Below are 14,778 nucleotides of genomic sequence, written 5' to 3' on the forward strand. Positions count from 1 at the left end.
TTTATGGGTTGAGTTGAGGTTCCCATCTCTTCTTTGAGGGAATACCTCAGACTCTGCCTGGTGACATCCTCATGTATACACAAACCTCATGACTCTTCATGCACGTCTACAAAATGGCGGCAGTAGCATGTTCAGGAAATGGCAGCACTAAATTGCTCTGAGGGTGTTTTGGGCCCTCTAATGTCACAAAGTCCCCACTGGACACTTATGTGGGCCTAAATGAAGGGCCCAGTAGCTTTAAGCAATTTGAGTCAGACAAGGCGATCTCCAAATACCTAAAAGAAAAATTTAAAACACTCATTTCCAAGGTTAGCATACTTCTGAGGTGTTAAAGCCAGGACGAGTCGAGCATTTACTGCCTAGTGAAGCAGCTTCTAAAGCCAGTGATGGAAACAACTAACTAGAAGCAAGTGAAGCTAGAGGATTTAGTAAGGTTTTCCTTGGTTCCAAATGAAAGAATATGTATGCTCTTTGGTTTGTAAACTTTCAGATGGGAGAACAGCCCAAGATTCTTCCAAGAAATGTATCAGTTTTATTACAGGGACTCAGCACCATCTCATCCCATCCTAGCCATCAACATTCCTTTCATCTAACTATTCCTGAGTTGTATCCTTTAGGGTAAAGTAATAGTAAGTAAAGTATTTCCTGAGTTGCGCTATCTGTCAAAACTGAAGAGGGGTTTATGGGAACCCCCAGTGTATAGCCAGTTGCTCAGAAGTACAGATAGCAACTGGACTTATGACTGGCATCTGAAGCAGGGGTAGTCTGTGGGACTGAGCCTGCAACCTGTGGGCCGGTGCTAAGTCCAGGTAGTCAGTGTCATAATGAATGGTGGGACACCCAGCCAGTATCTGGAAAATGGGAGAATTAGTTACTGTGTGGGGAAAACTCTGTGCAGTTGGTGTCAGCAATGTTGTGAGTGTAAGGAAAGTTCCTCCCCTCAGTATCCCCAGAGTTGTGAAATCATCACCATGACTCACTGGAGAACATTTTATCACTCCCCAAAGAAACCCCCAAGCCCTTACTAGTCATTTCCCATTCTTTCCTTCCTCTAGCTCCTAGCAACCACTCATCTTTCTGTTTTGATAGATTTAACGATTCCGAACGTTTCATATAATTCGGATCTTACAATGTACAGCTCTAAAATACAGTGAATGTTTAAATAAAAATTTTATACGATAAAAGACACATCACCACCAATCCCCCAAAAATACTACCTCTCATTTTGAACACATTTATCCCACCACTGTCACCACTTTCTGAAGCAGTTCTGGAAGTCTTCTTTCATGAGTGTCTTTAGTTGTGCTCTCGTGTCTGCCTTGATGTCCTGAATTAAAGATGTTTACCTTTCGTGGACATTGGGACTAGGGAAGACCCAGAAGGCGCATGGTGTCAGACCTGATGAATAAGGAGGATGAGGACACACTGCCATATTTTTATGAGTCAGTCTTTCCACTGGATGGCACCCAGCGGCAGCATTCACTGAATCCTTTGTCACACCTCATAAAGACACTCACAAAAGAGGACTTGCAGAATTGCTTCAGAAAGTGGCAATGTGTCTTATACTATAATAATTTTTTTTTATTTAAACACACTATATTTGTTTTTCATTCACACCTCATATAATATGCGGCCTTTAGTGACTGGTTTCTTTTATTTAGCATAAAGCTTTCAAGGTACGGCCATGTTGCAGCCTGTGTCAGGATTTCACTTTTTATGGATAATCTCCCCTTGTACGGATCATGCCACCTTTGTTTACCCATTCAGGTGCTCAGGGATGTGTAGGGTTTTTCCTTTTTCCTTTGACTCTGAAGTTGCTGTGGACACTCCGGTATAAGATTTTGTGCAGATGTATGTTTTCATTTCTCTCGAGCAGGTAAACATAGTTTTAAGCGGCATCTAATACTGTATGAGGCTGCATCATAGCAAAGCATAAACACACAACCATCTTCATACTATTAGAGATAATTTAGGATGCTTTTTGTCATTACAGCTAATGATTTTTAAAATTGGTACATTTTAGATACACGTAATCACACTCACCGTAGAGCGTTTGTACCTGTACATGATAGAACTGGCTTCTCTTTTCCCATTCCCCTCCCCTCCCTTCAACCCCTTTCCCTTCCTTATTTACAAAAGATTTGTTTCCATTTTTTCCTTTTACTTTTTTTCTTGTCCCTTCCCCCTGTTCCTTGTTACCCTCCTTATTTGAACATTTTCTTCCCATTTCCCAATATTTATTATATGTTTTGGTCCTTATTTACACTTTCGGTTGCTCACACCTGAGAAACGTGGCATTTACATGTGTGTCCAATCTATTTCACTTAAGAGTATGGTCTCAAGTGTATCCGTTTGCCTAGAAATGTCTTAAGTTTATCCTTTTTATGGCAGGGTAGTACTCCAATGTATGAAAACACATCAATTTTAATTAATAATTTTACATGAGGAGCTTTGCTGATATTTTGGGTTATTTTCTGTGTGAAGCATATTAAAGTGAAATGTGTGCAGAGAAGAGATTTTACATCTAATATATACTATATAATAACTTATCTGTATCTGGAACTTCACTTTTTTTTTTAGACAGGGTCTTGCTAAATTATCTGGACTGGCCTTGAACTTGTGATGCTCCTGCCTCAGCCTTCAAGTGGCTGTGACTATAAGTGTGCACCACCACACCACACTCTGACACTTTACATTTTATGAATCAGCCTTTTTCCTTCTCCTCCTCCTCCCTCCTGAAAAATCTTGGGGCCATTTAACTTGAAGAACGAGTTGTCATCATAGCCACTTGTGAACACCTGGATGGCTGCTATTTGTAAGAGAAGAAGTTTCATATGGATCCAGAGAGAATAGACAGTGCCCACTGTTGGCCAGGGTGTTGGCCTTGGATTTCTCCCGATGCCTCCTTATAAAAGGGCCTTTGCATACCTAGGTACTTCTGTGTGCTACCCTCACTGGGGCTGCAGCACTTCCTGTAAGCTGAAATTCCTGCAAATTTTCATGTTAGCCAGGAAGAGATCGATCTGAAGTTGGGCAGTCAGCAGAGCTGAGGTTTACCAAAGAGCTGACCTTGGTATTATCCAACAAGAAGAGAACATTTTGGTCTGAGGAATTAAGGATTGAGAGGGGTGTGTGTGTGTGTGTGTGTGTGTGTGTGTGTGTGTGTGTGTGTAGAAATTCAGCTGCAATTGGGAAGAGGCAGAGGAAGTTGGATCAAAATGTGTAGAAGAAGTCGTAGCTGGAAGACGCTGGGTTCGTTTCTCTGGAAAACATAGTACATAGAGCTACGAAGGCAGCTGGTCACCATCGCAGGAGGTAGATTCACTGTCACTGAGGCTTATCAATCTCATCCATGGCAACGAAAGATTATTTGTCCAGAGGTTGCTAATGTCTGCCCGAAGAACATGATTTTTAATTTAATTATCACTTACTTTAATTAGTGATTACTGACCATAGACAATGCCCAGGTTCTCTGAGAAGTACAAAGATGATTCTGATTTAAGATCCATCTTTAAGAATCTTGTAATTAGGCCGGGGATGTGGCTCAGTGGTAGGGTTCTTGCCTTGCAAGAGTCTTGTAATTTCTTCATATAGCTCTACCGCACAAAAGGGTCCCACAGCACTGTGGCAAGTAGTGAGACTAGAAATCCTTGTATAGACAGTGAATACTTGGAACAATCATTACAGCCCACCACAGTGCACCCTCTTGGTTAATCTTTTGCTTCCCAAAGTATAGTTATCTTCCTCCACAAGGAAAACACCACAAATCCCATCCATCCATCACATCAGGATCAAAGTCTAGAGTCTTCATTTCACATCAGTTGTGGTTCCTTTTCATGAGCCAGACAAGTTATCTGCCCTCCTCCCCAGCAGTCACCAACACAGACAAGTCCCCTTATGTGGGGGACACATCCCCAGACCTCCGTGAATGCCTGAAACCTTAGATAGCACCAACCCCTATACATACCATGTTTATGCCTGTATATAAGTACCTACAATAGTTTAATTTCTAAATCAGCCAGAGTAAGAAATTAATAATAATAATAATAATAAAGCCTATTGCAATGGCACATACCTGCAATAATATTAGCCATTCAGGAAGCAGAGGCAGAAGGACCCCAAGTATAAGCCCAGCCTGAGAAATTTAATGAGATTCTGTCTCAAAATAAAATTTTAAAAAGGCTGGGAATGTAGATTGGTTACTCTCTGCATTCAATCTCCAGTACAATAACAACAATAATGAAGAAGAAGGAGAAGGAGAAGGAGGAGGAAGAGGAGGAGGAAGAGGAAGAGGAGAAGAAGAAGGAGGAGGAGGAGGAAGAAGAGGAGGAGGAAGGAGGAAGAGGAGGGAGGGAGAGTGGGGGAGGGAGGGGAGGGAGAGGGGAGGGAGAGAAGAGAAAAATTATAATACTGCACTGTGGTACCATTGCCAACTTTGGGGCCATTAAGTAAAATAAGGGTTACTTGAATGCAAACATGAAGATACTGTGACAATCAATCTGATTTTTTTGTTTGTTTATTTTATCTTTGTTTCGTTTTGTTTGCCAAGCCAGGATTTTCCTATGGTCCCCAAGCTGACCTCAAACTTGCTATTATGCTCTAGATCTAGAAAGCCCCACCAGAGACTCATGTGTTCAGAGGTGGGACTTTTGGAGGGTGACTGCACCATGGGGTGCTATACTCAGTGGGTTGCTCCATTCATGAATTCATAGCTGAATGTGCTGCTAGAAGGTGGGTCTGGTTGGAAGAGGGGTGTCAGTGAGGGTGCACCTTTGGAGGGTTCATCTTCCTCCTTGCATCCTCCCTTCTCTTTCTGCATCCTGGTTGCCCTGAGGTGAACAGCTTCCCTTCCCCCTGCACTTCCACCATGCCATTCCTCCCTCAGAGACAGCCAACCATGGACTGAGCCCCAAAAACCATAAACCAAACTGAACCTTTCCTTGAATTGAGGGTGTTAGGTATTTTTGCCCCAGCAACTAGAAAGCTGACTAATACACTTCTAATCCTCCTGGTTCAGCCTCCTAAGTGCTGAGATTGCATGCATGGTCCACTACACCTGGACTATGATAGTCCATCTGATAACCAAGATAGGTAAATGACTAGCTGGGCAGGCAGAATGGGATGGCATGAGATTTCACCATATGACTCAGAATTTAAAACTTATGAATTGTTTATTTCTGGAATTTTTATGCAATATTTTTAGATTGTGGTTGACCACTGGTAACTGAAATGGAGGGAAATAACAAGCGGGAGGACTTCTGTACTGTGGTGGAACAGGGAGGTTAACCCTAGTAAACACTGCCACTCAAATTGGGAAAGGAGGAAGGCAGGAGCTGTGGGTCCATACAGTGCTGTGGTGGATTTAACACCCAGCTGAACTGAATCGGCATGGTACTGGATGTGGAGGGCCCACCTGAGGATTGTTGCCAGCAGCATTACAAGGAGAACTAGAGGGGAAGATGGTGTGCTGTTGGTTCTCCTGGAGAAGTCTGTCATGCTGATTTTCCTGTTAGGAACTCAGCTGTTCTCAATCATTGGAAGAGCTCAGATCCTCACTGTCACTGAGGATGGCTGTGGTTCTTTCCTGGGAGCTCTGGCCCTTACCTTAAGCAACACTCCCTGGCTCCAGCTCAGATTCCTCAGCCTGCTGGAACAGATCCCTCATTCCACTGGTGCAGACTTGCTAGCTTCCACCACTGACCTTTGGGCTTTCCCAGTGCAGATGCAACACTGCCATGGGCTCTTGGGCTCCAGATGGACTCATGCAGGACATTGCTGTGGGATCCAGACCCTCAGCTGGATTCTTTGGGTCTCTAGTGCGTGGACAGATCTCCTGCACTCTTCTGCATTTGACTCATTAGGCGAATATTATAAAAATAATCCTTAAATTACATGTCCTATATTAAATCTATTCCCTTGAAAACCCTGACTACAAGTGCTAAAGGCTATATGCCCTGTGCATGCCTTGCAAAAACTCCTACCTAGAGTTGGAGAAAATTCCTTGAGTGCATCTTACTTCTCTCTCTGGAAGTGACTCTCTAGTCCCTTGTTCCTGGGGCTCATGGCTCCCAGCCTGGAAGGATCATTAGCTTAATGACCCTACCTGAACTAGACCTTGGAGCTCTGTTCTCCCTGAAACACAGCAGCCTTCTTGCTGCTTCCTAGCTGTGGAATGTTTTAGGGTCAAAGAGTCATTCCAAGCGCCGGCATAGTCATTGTCTGTTCATTCAGGTTTATGGTTCTTGTGGTTCTTGTGGTGAATTTCTCAGAAATTTAGTTGGCGTTGTGAATATTGGTTCTGATCAGCTGTAAGTACTAATGACACTCTCTGAAGCAGCGTCTCTCTATGCTTACCTCCAGTTGCTTGAAATTTTTCGGACTCCCTTGGAGACTATCAGTCTCATTATCCTCATTTGGTCCAATTTAAAAGTTTTTCCAGGTAGCATCTTAACTGATTCAGGGGTCTTAACAGAGGACAGTATCTGCCCCCTTGCTTTGGTTGTAATCATCAGAGTAAGTATTAAGGATCTCTGCTATGTATCACAAGCATGTCCCAGTTTTGTCATTTACCTTTTGGGAAATAGAATCACCATTCATCTGTATAAATCCTAGAGTTTCTAGGCTTTCCATATTACACTTAAATTGTACGTATAAACCAACCAACTCTTTACTATCAGGCTTTGTCACATGCAACCAATAGAAGCCAACTCGTGTTCCCCAAATTCTTTCTCCCATTACTTTACTCAAAGCCAAAAATTCATTTGCTGAATTATCTTCATCCTGAGTTCTCTCAAGTGGTCAGTTAGGGTTAGGGTTGGGCTGTAGGGTTAGGGCTAGGGTTTAGGGTTAGGGTTAAGGATGTCAGCTCTACTTTTCTGCCTCCCAAGCCAGGTTCCTTGTCCCAGAGGGGGATTTAGAACATTTCAGCACACATGTCCTACTTCCCAATCTTCTAGGAAGGCAGTGGCTGCTTGGGGTGATTTCATCCCATGATCCCAGGTCAACTCATGCAGAGGTCTCAAAAAGGGGCCTTTGCCTTTTACTAGGGTGTGATTTCTTCTAGACAGCTGTCCCCCAAGGCAGAGGCAAGACACCACAGACACGCAATTTCAGGATTTAGCACCAGAAGCACAGCGTGGGAGCAGGTTGTCTGCAAAGCCTCTAAAATTCTCCTCTAATCTGAGCCTAAGCAGGAGCTACCAAGACAGTTGGGTCCCCATGTGTGCAGGAGCTTTTTCTGGATGCCTTGCCAGGAGGGGGTGGGGTCTGTTGCCAGGGCAACCCCACGTGGCGTTCATGGGTCCCCGGCTCCAGGTGGCCAGAATCTTCTGTGTTCTTGGCTCTCCTGCCTCTTGCCAGAAGCTCACAAACTCTGCCGTCCGTCTGCTGTTTCCTTTCACTCCTTATTTTGCTTTATTTTCCAAGATCTGAGCCTCCCACTATGAGCTCAGGTTGACTTCTACAATTCCCCCAGAGCTGGCTGACTTCTACAATTCCCCCAGAGCTGGCTGACTTCTGACTGATGCTCCCTCAGCTAATCTTTCCTTTTTCCCCTACTGCGGACTGAACCCAGGAATTTCACGCCGAGCTTGCGATCCTCCTGCCTCAGCCTGTGGGAGTGCTGGGATTACAGTGTGTGCCAACACTCAGGGTCCTCAGTTACTTTTGGCACAACCTTTGCTGGTTTCTCTATAATGCGCTCCCCAGCCAACAATGAGGACTTTGTACTTCTCTTCCAGCCCCGATAGGAATCCCAGGAGGGGTTTTGCTTTTGTTTTGTGGTGCTGGAATTAGAACCCAGAGCTTCTTGTCCAAGAGGCAAGTGCTCTCCACATCCGGCCCTCACAGTCCAAATCTGTTCTTTGGGAAGATGGGCCAGGCACAAGTGGTGGGGGTGGTTGACAATAAGAACTGTAACCTATTGATCACTTGCTTTAACAGATGTCTTTGTAAAACTTTATTTATTATTATTATTAGTAGTAGTATTCCTTTTTTGGGCAATGTTGTGGATGGAACAGGCTCTGATGCTAGGCAAGTGCGCTTCCCCGGAGCTACTGCCCCAGCCGGACGGATGTTTTACGTACATTACATTTTGGAAGCGGCTCTTCCTTCTCTGAAGTGGGGACATTAAACAGGTGTCCAAGGACAAAATTACAACACAGCGTGAAGATCTTCATTTTCAATTCTAGAATCAGACCACAAGGTAGGGCAAGTGATCAGAAGGCCCAAGGGGGTTGCTTTTAGAGACAGAGACAAACTGAAGAAAAAAAAAACCAGAAACAAAGAAGAACATGTTGATTGGTCATTTCAAAATTCTTTGTAAGACGTGGACAGTGAGGACAGTAGAAAAGTAAGAGATGGGTTCCTATCAAGACCACTCGGGTTACTTTCAGCGAGGAATAAAGCAAAAGGGACTTCAATGTCCTGCCAACTGAAATTGCCCTGTTTAGGAAGTTTTGCTGTTACAGCTTCCTGGTTTCTCAGAGAGTCAGATAACAGCTTAGACTTGGTTTGGTGAAGTGGAATTTTAGCATGGGGACTCCTTTTTGATTTCTGGTCTGGTCCATTGGGGGCATGGGGCAAGAGCTTGGCCTAGCACAACAGCTTCCTGTAGGTTTTATCTAACACAGTGCTGAGCCAGTTTGTGATCCCAGCTGATGAATGGCAAAGCCTGACCTCAACCCCCAAGCACGTGGCTGTAACATCAGTATCCTCTGTGCGTCGTCTCCAGGAAGGACTCAAGACAGCAGAGGCCACTTAGGAAACCACGGGTGATGACAGAGGCCGAAGTGAGGATGCCACCGCTGGAATTTCAATGGGGCAGAAGTAAGTCCTGGGAATGTAGAGTTCATGATCCTGGTGTAGGATCCTGCTGGGGGCCACGAATTATAAACTGAGTCGAGGGGATGTCCAAGCTTGTCCTTGTCCTGCCGTTCGGGGCCAGATTGGAACTCAGAAACTCCTTTTCTGGTCACAGATGGAAGCCCTAGGGCTAATGACTGCTGTGGCACTCACAGGGCAAGATAAGACCTGCTAAAGAAGATCAGGTACCTGAGGAAACTACAGTTTCCTTATTGACCCCTGTCTCGTCCTTGTCCTTGTCCTGGCAAGAATATTTTGATCTTCCTAGCCCACCGTAGTAGCCATTACTGTTCCCTGAAACACCCAACGCCCTTCACATATTGTCCTTGACTCAGATGTAATGAATAAATACCTAGAGTCTGGGTGTCTCCTGGGGTTTTGTTCCCTGAGAGCAACTTGTCACCCCAGATCCCTGCTGCGCACCTCTATTTTGTCTCTTGCTCCTTTTTTTCTTCCCTGTGTACCATAATCCAGGCAGGAGACTGTGGGGACTTACTGCATTCGTCCCTGATAACTGGTGCCGTGGAAAGGGTCACTAATAGGAACCGACGAGGGTGGGGAGTGATCACAATAGATTATATTTGTATACTCCTTTATAAAACACTTCCACAAAGAGCAGCTTGCTTGTTCCTCTTCATGGATTTGGGAAGTATATTTTATGATCCCCTTAAATCCAGTTCTTCTTTTGGGGGACAGGGAATGAGACAGGGTCTCAAACTCATGGAGATCCTCCTGGCTTAGCCTCCCAAGTGCTGGGGTTACATGTGGGGGCCAGCACGCCTGGCTTAAATGCAGTTATTCTCATTCAAAAATGGATACCTCTTTAGCCTGTATTTTCTGAGCACTATAACATACTCTAGCCAATAAACCCTTAAAGGAGGGTTGGCCCTGCAATGGGTGGAGTTTAGGGTGGATAAAATGGCTGCTGTAGCATGTGGGTAGGATATTCTTTACTCTCCAGATACCCTCCTTCCTTCTCTACCCTTCTCTGTGGAGTCTGCTGCCCTTGTGTCTTGCAACAGGAAGTTCCTGGCCCTCTGGAATCATGCTGGGCATGACCAGTGGAAGGCACCAACAAAATGGCTCCTCCTTCTACCCATGCAGCTGCTCTCATCAATCCCAGAAACCAGGCCCTTCTCTTCTCCTTCAGGCTCTGGGTGGTGTCATGAGCCCCAGGAATTCCCAGCCCTGGGTTCTACATTGTCCCCACTTCATCCACCCTTCATAACTAATCCCTGTATTAACTTCCTGTGTTAGCTTTCCTGTAGCTGGGACGCAGTACCAGACACTCCCAATTTAAAGAAGGAGAGGGTTAATTTGGCTTACGACTTCAGGAGCTCCAGTCCATGGTCCGCTGGCTCCAAGGCAGGAACATCATGGCAGAAGCATGTGGTGGATAGCAAAAGTGCTTAGTACGTGGTGGCCGGAAAGCAGAGCAGAGGAGCAGCTCTAGAAGAAGGGGTGAGGGACCAGATATAGCTCCCAAGGCCATGCTTCCATGACCCACCTAGCCACACCCAGAAGTGTGTTCCACCAGTTCCCTGGGTGACTCCCACGCCAATCAAACAGACACAATCAAGCATGACCATCACAGCTCCCCTCAAGGACATACCAGGGCCTTGATAAGAAAGATAAATCCTCAAATCTCAGAGGCTAAATCCAACAAATAACTGTTTCTTGCTCATGCTATAATCTGTAGTGGATCTGTGCACGTGTGTTTCTGCGCCCATGTGTAGAAACTCTTGAAGAATGCAGAAGAAATCAGACCCCACTTATAAGAAGTTGTGGGTCTGTCCAGTCAGATCGAGATTTCTCTGGAAACCACGGGGGTACATTGACCAACACTGGCAACTGATGACATTTCAGAAAATGACTATCTAGGGAACTGGGTTCAAATAGCAATTAAACAGTTGTCAATCTCTGAGAAATGGAAACCTCCTTCAGCACCAGGCTATGGAATGAAAAGGTAATTTCCCCAAAGATGCTCACATTTTCCCACAGATCAGTTCTATCTGTTACTTTAATAAGTGACTGCCAGGCATGCTGCAACGTAGCAGGCTCTCTTGCAGATGCAGAGGGGATTCAGATTTACGGTATGCCCTCAAGGAACTTGAGATATCATCATATTTAAATTTTATTTAAAAATTTATATACAGTAAAACTAATTCTTTTGGTGCACAGTTCTATCAGGTTTTTCTCATTTTCCTTGCATATTTTTTTTTTTTACTGAGCTATTGCTGTGGTTTGAATGTGGCTTATCCCCACCACAACGCATGCTGAGACTTAACTCTTCAATATGTCCATGTTGGGAGGAAGAGGGAGCTGGTGGGAGGTGTTTGGGTCATAGAGGCAGAGGCCCGCGGAACGGGTTGATGCCACTCGGTAGGAGTGAGTGAGTGATTATCCTCACAGGACTGGATTAGGTACCACAGAGTGGCTTGTTTTGCTCCTTTTGCCTTCTGCTAGGAATTGAAGTCACATCAGGCCCTCACCGGAAGCCAAGCAGATCGTGGCACAATGCCCTTGGGCTTTTTCAAGAAGTTCAGAGTGTTAACACGTCATTTAAGTCTTTCACCCATCATAAAAATCTAAACATGTTATTAATTGTATTTGCTTCAAATCAAAACATTTTATTAATTGCTTTTCCCTATTTGAGTAGCATTGCTGGTACATAATTCAAAACCTAGGAAAGAATTTACAAAATAGCATATCCTCCCATGCCTAATTCTCAGACACTGGGTTCCTCTCCGTGGAAAGTTCAGAACTGGTCTCTGCTGTGCCAGGCACTCCCACGCCCCTCGCCTTTTAAATCCTTTTATTATTTACAGTAGCAAAACACATCTACTGTTAGGAACCATGCTTGTCTCATCCAATAAAATATTTTTGGTATCATTCCATGTCCGTATGCAGCTCCTTTAGTTTGGGGTTCATTTGGCTTTGTTTTTCTGGGTGCAGAGGAGACCGCTGAAGGAATGCACCCTCTGCAGGAGCACACTAGTAATTAATTAATCATTTCCAACTGATGGACATCTGATCTCCCAGACATCTACGTTTGCAGTCAATATTGTTGAATAGCTCCTTGTATAAACCTACTTTGTACTTAAGCACAAGTTAGAATCCTAAATGGGGAATTACTGGATCAAAGATGTGTGCATCTGGCATACTGTTGGTAGACATTGCTAAATTACCTTCTGTAGAATTTGTATCAGCCCGGTTGCTCCAGAGGCTGAGGCAGGAGGACTGCAAATCTGAGGCCAGCCTCAACTTAGGTCAGTTGTAGAGCGCCCCTGGGTTTGGTCTCCAGTACGGGGGGGGGGGGGGGTGGAGGAGGGACCAATTTCAATCCCATCAGCATTGTCCGAACGTGATTATTTCCATCACACCGTCTAAAACACAAATGGGTTACACTCCAATTTCACCTATCAAAGCTCCCCACAGCTGTGAGAAAAACACCTGCACTACCCGCCCCGGCGTGTCAGGGCTTGCCCGCGCTGTGGGACGCTAGCCTTCCCCAAGTCTAGCCAAAGCCAAGCGCTGGGGGAGATCCAAGAGGATCACGGGAGAAACCTCCGGGATGCCCGCCAAGGAGGGCTGGAGGTGGCTGGACCGTTTCTCCATGGGGCAGAGGAAGCGGCACTGCGCCACGCTGTCCACCAGGGGGCAGTGAAGGCACTGAGCGGGGGCTGCGGAATAGGAGTCTGCAGCAGATCTCTAGGGAGCAGCCCTGGCTCCCAGGAGATGGGGCTGGCGAGACCTGGCCACCCGGACGCTGGGAAAGAGGAGACCTAAGGTCCTGCGCAACTAGGACCTCCACGGGGTATGTGAAGTCCAAGCCTTACTTTGTCCCCGATGCCTCCCAGGGCTACGCTCATTCCCGGGGGTTCAGACTGGCAACGAGGCAGTGGGGTGCTGGCAGGGTTCCCCAAGCCATCTCAGCTCTGCGATGTCCAGATTTCTGCAAACTGAAGTCAAGAGTCACTGCTTCAGCAAAAGTGGCTCTCAGGTCCCCAGGAAGTGCCCAGACAGCAGATATCACAACCCACACGCCAAGACGCGTTATCTACTTATTTACTTCTGCTCCTTTCTCGGTAAGGGTGTTTCACTTCTTGCAAACATTCAGCTTCTGTGGTTGTATCAGCATCTCATGCTGGCTCTGTTGAAATATGCCATGGTACAAGGTCTCGGCAATGACATTGGACCCAGCTGGATAATCCAAGATCATCTGCCCATCTCAGGGTCCTTAACTCAGTTTAACTCAGCTGAGCACGATGGCGAATGCCTCTAATCCCAGCACTCGGGAGGCTGAGGCAGGAGGATCACAAGTTCCAGCCCAACCCAGCAACTCAGCGACTCAGTAAGACCTTGCTTTAAAGTAAAAAAATAAAGCGTGGGGATGTAGCTCAGCGCAATGGTTCAGTCCCCCAGTACTGGTGAAAAAAAAAAGATCCCACACCATTATCCTGCACTGTGCTGTTATCACATAAACAAAGTCCCTTCTGCTGTATAAGATGAGAGAGGCTGGGAATGGGACACGGGTATTTGGGGCAGAGCCATTGCTTTGTCTCCCACAGAGAATGCAGAGTGGTACAAAATGAAGCAAGGGGAGAGGACACCTGAGGTATATCTAATCCTTTAGGGGTAACAATGCCCTCTGAGTTTCTTAAAAGCAAAACCAGCCCACCATGGTGGCACACACCTGTAATCCCAACACTCTCAGGGGGCTGAGGCAGGAGGATCACAGTAAATTGAAGCCATCCTAAACTACACAGTGAGATTAAGTCCAGCCTGAACTACACAGCAAGAATTTGTCTCAAAAACAAAACAAACAAGCAAATAAACAAAATCCCAGCAATAGAACCCCGGCTGCTGGGTAGAGAGTTACAAAGCAAAGATGGAAGCAGCAGACTCGGAGAGGAGGCCAGTGAGGCCGGAAAGAGATGAGGGTGCGGGCCAGAAGTGGCAGCGGAGGTGGCGTCGTGGTGGCCAGGAGCTCGTGCTGTTGGTTGCATCCCTAAAGGTAGCTCCTGGTCACCACAACGTCACCTTCACAGCCACTTCTGGCTCCAGGATATGGTCTAGAAATGGCCACATGGGTGTGTTTGCTCTCTGACAAGTCGCCTGTCCCCCAGTCTGAAGCACTGACACGTGGTCTAGGCCTCTACCCTGTGCTCTTTCAACAGACCCATCGTGAGACCCTGACAAAACCTGCATGCATGAACAAAGAAGTTATTATCAGGGTAAAACCTAGGTAAACCCTCTGGCTTCACTTGCTCTAGTCAAAATCACTAATTTTGGGAGACGCACAGCTTCCCACCAACCTCTGCTGCAGGTAGCACCTCTGACATAGGAGTCATGGTAACAGTTGCCCACGTCTCTTCTTGGAGAATTGAAGGCCGCTTTTGCTAAAACACTGGCAGGTGGCCGATAAGTGAATAAAATGGAACAAAAAGCTCAGCATCTCTGCCTTCCTAATGTGTCTGTCCCCTTTGTTTGCTGTGTGAATCCTTGGGGCACAGTCTGATCAGCTCTGGGCCTGCTGACATGTTGACCATTTAAATACATTTTGTCCAGGACAGTAAGACAGGATCCCCTGGGCCTGTTGCCCATTGGAGCTGGTCTTTTCCTTTTTCTCTTTCCTGCCCCCACACTTGTGTTTTTCAAAAGCTACAGAAGCCCAAGCACCGAAAGCCCTTCCACACTTTTCTTTCCTGTGGCCCCAATCCACAAGGCCAAGGATGTTTTGCCAAGCAGTAAGAGTAACTCAGCAGCCGGGCGTGGTGGCGCACGCCTGTAATGCCAGCACTTGGGAGGCTGAGGCAGGAAGACCGTTGCGAGTTCGAGGCCAGCCTGGGCTACAAAGTGTTCTCAAGGCCAGTCTGAACTGCATAGCGAGACCCTGCCTCAAAAAGGCCAAAA

At 46.1% G+C, this 14,778-nt stretch overlaps 1 long non-coding RNA gene across 6 annotated transcripts in view; it reads right to left on the reverse strand.

The window, feature by feature from the left end:
• Positions 1-1,724: 1,724 nt before the first annotated feature.
• Positions 1,725-14,778, reverse strand: part of LOC102006098 — a 29,057-nt gene continuing 16,003 nt past the window's right edge. For 2 of the 6 annotated variants that reach the window (XR_001236327.1, XR_262904.2), the window contains exons 2-6: positions 12,935-13,015; positions 12,702-12,824; positions 12,051-12,248; positions 10,189-10,311; positions 7,943-8,185 (exon numbers count right to left, since the gene is read on the reverse strand). This is a non-coding gene — a long non-coding RNA (uncharacterized LOC102006098). Of the gene's footprint in view, positions 1,866-7,942; positions 8,186-8,676; positions 8,870-10,188; positions 10,312-12,050; positions 12,249-12,701; positions 12,825-12,934; positions 13,016-14,778 lie in introns of those variants that run through there. The other 4 variants (XR_262905.2, XR_001236328.1, XR_001236329.1 and 1 more) reach the window with 4 other exon arrangements.

This window comes from Chinchilla lanigera, unplaced genomic scaffold (genome assembly GCF_000276665.1).
Source record: "Chinchilla lanigera isolate Chin_1 unplaced genomic scaffold, ChiLan1.0 scaffold00055, whole genome shotgun sequence".
NCBI classification, from domain to species: domain Eukaryota; kingdom Metazoa; phylum Chordata; class Mammalia; order Rodentia; family Chinchillidae; genus Chinchilla; species Chinchilla lanigera.